Here is a 9985-nt window from a genome sequence, read left to right as displayed (position 1 = left end):
AACTTGGTTGACTTCGTTTACTTTGTTTCTGAGGAAGATCTCTCACAACAAATTTAATTGAAGCCAATTACACACTCAAAAAACAAACCGATGAAGGAGCAAAGATTGAAGTTTTATGTCCTATACTCTATTCCTAGACTTTTAATTGAAAATAAAATAATAAGCACAATTAAATGTAAATAATTTTAGATGCAATGAGTGTGAATTTCAATTCTTTAGTATGACTTCACTTTCTTTAGAGATTGTAACACTACCTCCGATCCCCTTGGACCTTCCAATTTGAATGCAATGTGTTACTTTATCCAAATCTGACCTCTATGGTCTCATTATGGAAATGGGGTTACAAAATTTCTCCCTCTCCAAAGTTAGCGAAATCAACTTTGGACTACACCATCATGGTTAGCTCATCAAGGGATTTCCCATGATATAAACATTATCGAAATTCAACTTATAGATCAAAAGTTATGGCCATTTAAACTTTGGCCAATAATACCCTGCCACATCAACAAGTAATGCCACATGGATTCTCCCATTGGCCTATATGGCACTACCACATTGCTTGCGACTTCCACCGTGGATTCTTTCACATCACCGCACCACCACGTCCTTTGTGCCTTCGCATTAGTCCTTTAGTGTTACCTCGCCAAGCCTTTGGGGCGAGACAAAGACTTTTAACGTCAACTATTGTGCATTATTTTCATTCCCTAGCCCCATCAATCATGACCTTTCTGTGCTTGAACCATTCTGATAGTGAGAGGGCCCACGATGCGACAACAATTTTTCTTTGTCAAATCACAGGAAGATCTCCCATCTCCTGGCCTTGCTAATTATGGCTCATCTTCTAAACATGCACTTTGAACCTCTTGAGTTTGCAACTTGTGATGGAAATTTTCCCATCAAGTGCTAGGGACATTTTCCGTCCCCCCACTCTGTCAATTGTAGCTCATCCCCTAATCTACACACTTGAACCTCCCTAGGTCGATGACCTGTGATGAAACCATGTCGATGTCATCTCGTGATGATGTCATGCTAACATCAAGTTGCCATGCGGCCTCATCTGAAGGCACCACGTGCCACTCGGGTATACAAGGCCATCCAAAAAGGACATCTTTGGCTGCCACATGTCACCTTGTTCATGTGTCATGTCAGCATCTCTTCTATGTCATACTACCATGTAGGCCTCCATCTTGGGTCCCACTAGGGTCTTGGTTCCGTGTGCAAGTCACTCTTTGTCATTATAAAGTTCACAGTTGATACCCACCTATGGAGACTCCACGTCATCGCGCCTTGGCCAAACACTGCGACATAAGACCTTTCAAGGATCCACGACTGCGACAAGAATCTACCCCGTCCTTTGATGGAAGGAATTTTCGTTTTACAACTCCTGTCTACTAGGACTGCACCACCCAAAGAAATTATTGCTCCACCAAGGCTCATGCTACAATAGAAAATTTTGCCATTTGATAACATGAATGAATCCCATCAAGTGTTCAGCTACACTTAGTGGATTTTTCTCCCTCTTATGTCGTAGTGGAAACATAGCAAAAGAGCCCACTGGCCCTCATACTTGGAGTTCGCCCCTCCATACCTTCAGTTCACAAGACTTACACCCAACCAGTCTAAAGGGGTCATTAAACCAATTCCCCATAATGGTTTGAAGCCATCACGACCTCCACATAAATTCTTGTTAAGTCAAAATGTTGTGGCCATGGATTTCATTCACCATAGTTACACATTTGAACTCTCGGTCAATAACAAGTCATGGACCACTAAAAGCATAACAATTGAATAGGAAGCCTCAAGCTCCTACAACATGAGAATAAGCATTCATACCATTCATTGAAATTCACAGGAATTGTGTATTCCTTGCTAGCACTACATGTCAAATATATATATATATCTATATATATATATATATATATATATACCTCTTACCATGGAGGCTTCATGCCACTTTTAATTCACACACCACAACAACATATATGAAGGCTTACAACATTCAAATGCGCCATGCAATTACTATGATTATACTAGTGGCATACAGATGCCTAGATCCATAATATCATGAAAATGAACATTCAAGAACACATAAACAACACCGGTGCACCTCATGCAACCATTCTCAACCAAGCAAACAACTCTACAACCATTAAAATAACAGATGCCCACACTACATAACCCTTATCATGTCCCTAAATGCATATAAGCATATCACCCACTTATTATTTACATTGGGGTCTCAATAATAATCCTTGATTAAATTTGTCCCTTACACACAATATATGAACTATATCAATAAGGAAATCATATGCAACCATGGTCACAAGAGTGAGTTGTCTTGACCTTCAAGATATGAAGATAACTAATACATAAGATATTAGGATAATCAAGTAATCCATAGTCACCTTACTCATACAAGTTATCTACCAACCATCCTCATATTAACAAGAGATAACTAAATGAGTATAAGATAACAAAAGAATTCCTGGTTACTATAGACCACCAGGCATGCATACATCAACTTTTCTACAATGATTCAACAAGATTAAATCCACCTAGCTCAGACAACTCATAATCAGCACAACACATTAGAAGGCTAGTCACCCTGGCTATATGGTGAACCAAACATTATTACTTGATTGTTACTGGAAAGAATCATTGGTCATTCCAACATAAGTATTTACAAGGAAATAAACACTTATCTTATTTATATAAGGATGTTGGAAACTAGAAGAGAAACATCTATTCTCCTCCCAACTATAGGTTAATCTGCATTGCAATCGTTCTTGCAGACAACCATTCCCGAGCTAAATTTAGAGTCTGCGTAGTGAAGTGCTTAAGGGAATATTCTCTAGCTAATCAATGAAACACACAGGAATCTAAAGATCCCTCAGTGATTCCACTTGCAACCCCAACAAGAATTTTATAACCATTGTGACTCCTTCTCCTCAACAACAACTCGTTGTTCCTATCTATTTCTCAGTCATGCATACCAACATGCCTTCAACCAATGCTTCCGCCAGCACGTTCTTTTCTCTAATTACTTTGCCACTCTCCTCAATGCCAAAAATGTTTCTCCTTTGCCTTCTCTTGACTCATTCTTTGCTCTATGTGTGTGTGTCTCCGCTCCTCTTTTTTTTGTCTCTTGAGCTTCCCCTTAGTTATCAAATTTGAAGGTCTACTCTTAATTTCATTTGGAAGGGAATATATTCATCTAACCATTCAAGGATGAAAGGTTTTAAAAGAAATTGTACTTCTACTAAAAAGTATATATTAAATAAACCTTTCATAAAAAAATTTCCATAATGAAACAGTGTCCTTCTAAATCTTTAAAATCCTAAAAATTTAAAGAGTAACTACGTTAAAACACTATAAAATATCAATATAACTAATAAATAAGCAAAAACAAATCTTAAATTCCATTAAAAAAAGGTAAACATAAGTTTCTTCTATTAATTCAATGATCTTCAAAAGTATTTGAACTTACATAATTGAAAATATAAATCTATTTTCCCAATGGAAATGGCTTTCTAGTTTTCATTTATTTCCATACATCATAAGTAGCATTCCAATCTACCTCATTTAGAGCATGAGGTGCACTTAGATATAGAAACATTAACATATCTAGTGTCTCCAATGAAAGTCTTTATCTATCATCATTTTTTATCCTGTTTAATTTTTAGAAACCTCTTTCACACATTGATGCGGTTGTTGGTAGAACGAGAATGGCTTGTCATAATTGCATAAAATATGGAAATCCTTCAAACCATTTAGGTTCATATCCACATAGGTTTTATTCTATACATATGCTTTTTAGGGTATGATTTACAAATAGTACAAATAAATTCATCCATTTCACCCAAACATCTAGCAGTATCCACAATAGATGATTTCCCAAAGCTAATTTTTTCACATAAACATTTCAACTATCTTTTTGTTGGACAATCTATATCATTCACTTCTTTGTAATAATATTGAGAACTGAAAAACTTAGCCACATTAAATACATGTAAATCTATGAATCTCCTATCTAAATATTTAATCACCTTTACAACAAAACATTTTCCCAAAAGAATACAATCATCTAGTATCCCTAATCTTTTCATCTTTGGAAAAATTTCAAACCTCAATGGATGTAAATGTACCATGCCTATGCTATATGAAAATTCAAGGGTTCCTCTTTATGCTCTAACTAAAAAAGAAGACATGTGCACTGCATCGTGTTATAGACATTTTTGTGCCTTACAGCTATAAGCATGAAATGTCCATAATCCAAGGGATCCAAAGTCCCTAAACATGTTGTTCCTACCCCTAGAGGAACAAGGCTAACAAACCACAGCAATTCATAGAAGTTCTCCACCAGAAATTGATCAAAAACAAGTCAATTCAGGATCAATTCAGAAGCTCCACTAGCTGCCTGCGTTGAAATGCAGAGACTACACTGGCTAGTTGCATTGCAACGCAGGTGGAAGCACTACCAGGGTGCACTGAGCGGGAAACGACAAATGTCAGGGTCTCTTGTGAGAGGTGTCAAGACTGTGGAAGCTTCCATAATCTTCCTCCATGACACTTGCCTTGCTGAGTTCGACTAAGTGATGAGTAAGAGGATCTTAGTCTCCAAGTGGAAGTAAGAACTGACAGAGAGAGAGGACACTAGTCAGATCACAAGCTGACTCATCCTCACTCCAAACATCTATATATGGATCTCTTCTCCATGAGATCTGGAGGCTGGAATTTGGTTATTGCAAAGAATTGCTGCTGGTTTGAGATTGAGATCATTGGGTGCTTAATGCTTTGAAGGGAGGTGAAGATAGGAATTTCATTTGCTGGGAGGTAGATGCTGGATTGGAACTCTCTTGGTTGTATCTCCTCCTGAACCTTGTTATTTCATCAATAAAGCTATCTTGGTTTCTCCTATATGCTGATGTGCCTTTGATGTATGCTTGCATTAGTATATTTGGTTTACTTCTAATCCTGAACTAGTTATGAATATGAATCTATGTCTTTGTGTAGTGTTCCCTTCTTGTGATCTTGTAGGAACCTGTTGAAGCTGGGCGAGTGAGAAGGCAAGTAGCTGGGAACTCTCAAAGAGAAGAGAAACTGGATCGAGGGACAAACGGAAGACACCGGTTAGTCCATCTATTTCTCTTCATTCCCAATTCATAAAGGAAGAATACTAGAATAGTTGTTTCTGTTTGTTGCTAAGGCACTGTCACAACTTAGGTGGATAGGATCGTCCTGCATAGGCATTTTTCCCCACAACAAATTCAGAGATAAATAACCACCGTGAATGTAGCGACATCAGCCATTAAAGCCTTGGTCGTGTTTGCCCACCACCTCCACTTATCCATTGGCCGATCATTCACCTCCATATGATTGTTTACCCATTTTGAGGAACAGCTGCGAAGAGTGATTTCACTAGCCATCCTTGTGACACTTCCGTTATCTGGAAATTCCAATCCTTCCCTGGAATCAGCTGCTACCCCTTTTTATCACTCGTTCCTCAAAAGACGAGTCTTCTTTAAGCTCTTTTCATCTGACTCGTAAAATATGAAAATATTGCCGAGTTTTGGCCTTCCAGCTCGTTAAAGTGACCGGAAGAGCTATCCCTCCTCTAGATTTTAATCTTTTTGGACCTGAGGGATTATTGCACAAAAAGATCAAGCGCTTGTTTTATTCGGCTCGTTAAAACTATCGAAAATTCATCCCTTCTGTATTGTTTTATACTTTTTCGGACTTAAGGGATTAGATGACGAAAAAGGACTTTTGGAGTTAACTTTATGTACCTTTTTAGACTCTCTAAAAATGAAAAGGACCGAGTTATCCTTGTCGTTAGACTCGTTAAATGCATTAAATAGCGACAAACTTGTCTTTAGACGAGAAGGAGTTTCACTATCGCTAGGCTCGTTAAAACATAGCGATGGGCTTGCCCGAAGGGCAAGTTATAGAACAAGCATATGTTATCCTCCTCAAGCTTGACAAAAATAAAGAGGTACTGGTCAGCAATGTCTGGGGAAAAATTGGGAGAAACTCAAGAAAACTTTGATGGTAGCAAGTCGCTCTTGAACATGACACTTTTCCTCCGTACCACAATTGGGTTGGGTTGTTTCATTCACCGGTCACATCACCATGGTCTCGCCATACCATCCATATTTGGGGTAATGTTACCGATCCATCGCATAAGTGTCGCCATATGTTCAAGAGAAGTCGTTCAAAGAAGTCACCTGTGTCCCATCCACTACCATACATTATACTCTTTCATGACCGCCACCCTGAATCATATGTCATCAGATCGTTTTCACCTCCATCAAAATCATTAGCTCCGTTCCGTGTCATCGATGTGGGATTCATTAAGGCCCTCCTTTGATGGATCGCTTCTTGTCGACATCAGCTCATTATCCAAGAAGTTGATCTAGGAACACCCCCTTCAGTACTTTGAAGCTTGCATGCCTCAATGGCAAGTTTCTCACTTCCGGCGACAGGTATACATCAATGACCTTCGACCGAAAGATTTTGCGTGGTGTTCGACGCCAAGTCCTCTATTCACACCACGTGAATTGTACTGCAGTACCTTGAGGGTCATCTTCATTATCGGTGATTCCTCTCGCGCTTGTTAACAATTTACATCATTGACTGGTAATCAAGCGATGTCTTTCCATGTTCGACTTCAGAGCAATTCTCACATGGATCGACTTGTACTTAGAGTGAAGATCGGACGAGATTGAAGACCTCGGATCTAGTTTCATCCATCCGGGCTGCGATATATATTCAGGAAATAAAGACATAGAAATGTACAGCTTTACAGCACAGATAATCATCCTACCAAAAGGATGATGGCTCTATTAGAATCATTAGTCTATCATCAGACGATTGTCTGTTATATGTACATGAAAATGAATTTATAAAGCTGAGCATGGGAATGCCAGCCTCAGTTAGATCATGAAAAAAGTATGAAAATAATGTATTGTATTGTATTGTATTACAGGTCTCCTCCCAGCATTGAAAGAACTTCGGATCCTCCTAATAAAGCATTTCTCCCGATAAACGGCCTCATACTTTAGGGGGCAACTGTTATAGACATTTTTGTGCCTTACAGCTATAAGCATGAAATGTCCATAATCCAAGGGATCCAAAGTCCCTAAACATGTTGTTCCTACCCCTAGAGGAACAAGGCTAACAAACCACAGTAATTCACAGAAGTTCTCCACCAGAAACTGATAAAAAACAAGTCAATTCAGGATCAATTCAGAAGCTCCACTAGCTGCCTGCGTTGAAATGCAGAGACTATACTGGCTAGTTGCATTGCAACGCAGGTGGAAGCACTACCAGGGTGCGCTGAGCGGGAAATGAAAAATGTCAGGGTCTCTTGTGAGAGGTGTCAAGACTGTGGAAGCTTCCAGAATCTTCCTCCATGACACTTGCCTTGCTGAGTTCGACTAAGTGATGAGTAAGAGGCTCTTAGTCTCCAAGTGGAAGTAAGAACTGACAGAGAGAGAGGACACTAGTCAGATCACAAGCTGACTCCTCCTCACTCCAAACATCTATATATGGATCTCTTCTCCATGAGATCTGGAGGCTGGAATTTGGTTATTGCAAAGAATTGCTGCTGGTTTGAGATTGAGATCATTGGGTGCTTAATGCTTTGAAGGGAGGTGAAGATAGGAATTTCATTTGCTGGGAGGTAGATGCTGGATTGGAACTCTCTTGGTTGTATCTCCTCCTGAACCTTGTTATTTCATCAATAAAGCTATCTTGGTTTCTCCTATATGCTAATGTGCCTTTGATGTATGATTGCATTAGTATATTTGGTTTACTTCTAATCCTGAACTAGTTATGAATATGAATCTATGTCTTTGTGTAGTGTTCCCTTCTTGTGATCTTGCAGGAACCTGTTGAAGCTGGGTGAGTGAGAAGGCAAGTAGCTGGGAACTCTCAAAGAGAAGAGAAACCGGATCGAGGGACAAACGGAAGACACCGGTTAGTCCATCTATTTCTCTTCATTCCCAATTCATAAAGGAAGAATACTAGAATAGCTGTTTCTGTTTGTTGCTAAGGCACTGTCACACCTTAGGTGGATAGGATCGTCCTGCATAGGCATTTTTCCCCACAACACATTGACACCAAAAATGCTTCCCAAAAATCGTTTATGAAGCATGCTAATAGAAAAATCTATAGTGCCAATAGATGTAATATCAACATGATCCTGTTCGAAATTTTGATTCAACTTATTTAATTCAATGAGCATGTCTGCAAGCAGATAGATGCAAAATTGCACTTGAAATATTATTGCCAACTCCTACATTTTTTCCTCCTGTGACTCAGACCCAATCATTTGACAAAGAATGCATGAGTTTATCAAGTCTTTCCATGACCTTTCCTCTAGAGAGCCACCTAATTTGATGAATTTATAATACCACTAACTTAGTGATTTGAAATGTATACATTAGCTCTCTCAATTTTCCATGTATTTTAGTTGATTTCCCAAGCCATGAATAAACTTTGTTTCCAAATTTATTAATATATTGCAACTCTAGAAAATGAAATGAAGCCTTATTGGTTGTTAATGCTTCCCTGTGAGCTATGCAATGAATAACTAATAAATGAGGAGCATATGAAGCTTAGAAGATAAACTTTCATGAATACCCCTCATGGAAGATGCATCATCTGAACCAAAACCAACAAACTTCATCAAATATAAATCCATTTATGCTAAAAGAGTTCTCACTGGATCATACATACATTGAGCGATTCCATCATTTATTTGAAGCAAACATATAAACTTTGTTAAACATTTATCTCTTCCTACATTTGTCAAATATGTAATATAAACAATCAATTGGTGTTCCATAATTTGATTAGTGCTTTCATCAACTAAAATTGAGTAAAATGAGGTATGTAAAATCTCCTATTTTAGTTTATTACAATACACCTTTTTAGCAACTTGAAGAAACTCTTTTCTTGGTGTGGTATTTGTGTATGTAGAATATTAATCTGTTAGAAGCATGTGTGGAGTGCATTTATACCTATTCAAGTCACATATTGACTTATACATTTCTAAAGATAAATCATGTGTAGCAAAAAAATACATGGTTTCAATCATTGATATAATTCTCTCCTTCTCAGCATCTACTGTTAGTTCTACATGTTTAGTGATTGGAATATTGTTTCGTTTGCTTTTTCCCTCCAAAAGTTGTAAAAACGATTATGAGCTTTTGATTTTGCATGGCCACTTAGACCACTCACTGGAAGAGTGGTAGTTTCCTCTTTTGCAAATGGAGTCTCACTTTTAAATTTAACACATCAAGAACGTTTTATCCTTTCATTACCATTACAATATTTTACAACATAAGCCCATGGAAATCTTGTATTTCATTTAGATTTGAATATTATTTTGTGTTTCTTTGATGTGTTTCCTCTTTCAACAAACTCTACTGTACTATTTGATTCATCATGTTCATGTAGATTAGCATCAACTTCATTTTGAATATTACATGGTTGATTAGAATGTTGTGCAAGGCCAAATGATTCAACAACTGACAATTGCCTTTTATCCTTGTTAGGACGACCAATAGGAGACATTTTTCAAGATTTACGCCTATTAAATAAATAAAAACAATAGAATAAGTAAATATATAAATTAAAAATCCCTTAGCAAGATTGAGATAGACAAAATTCAACCTTAGAAAGATGTTATAGGATTTGTCTATAGATTTCTTTATAGGTTATTCATTGCTTTGTTGAATTATGTTTTGTAACATTCAAGGAAACTTGTAGCTTTATGACATTGAACAAATGCTTGATGAAAAATGATACTTGGACAAGAAATCTGTATGGATTTAAGCAACGAAGCAAAACACTCAAGAGTTTGAATGAGAGTGGTATAGTTGTGGAGTCCAATACCCTCAGTATAAGATAGATATTCTTTTCATAGTTGGTAAATTCATATAATTATGACAATAAAAATTTCCACCATTAACAATGTAGA

The sequence above is a fragment of the Pinus tabuliformis genome, chromosome 6 (genome assembly GCF_031772625.1).
Source record: "Pinus tabuliformis cultivar Carrire ecotype Pingquan chromosome 6, CPIR1, whole genome shotgun sequence".
In the NCBI taxonomy this organism is placed as follows: domain Eukaryota; kingdom Viridiplantae; phylum Streptophyta; class Pinopsida; order Pinales; family Pinaceae; genus Pinus; species Pinus tabuliformis.
The sequence above is the reverse complement of the archived record's forward strand: the minus strand, read 5'-3'. Positions refer to the sequence as shown.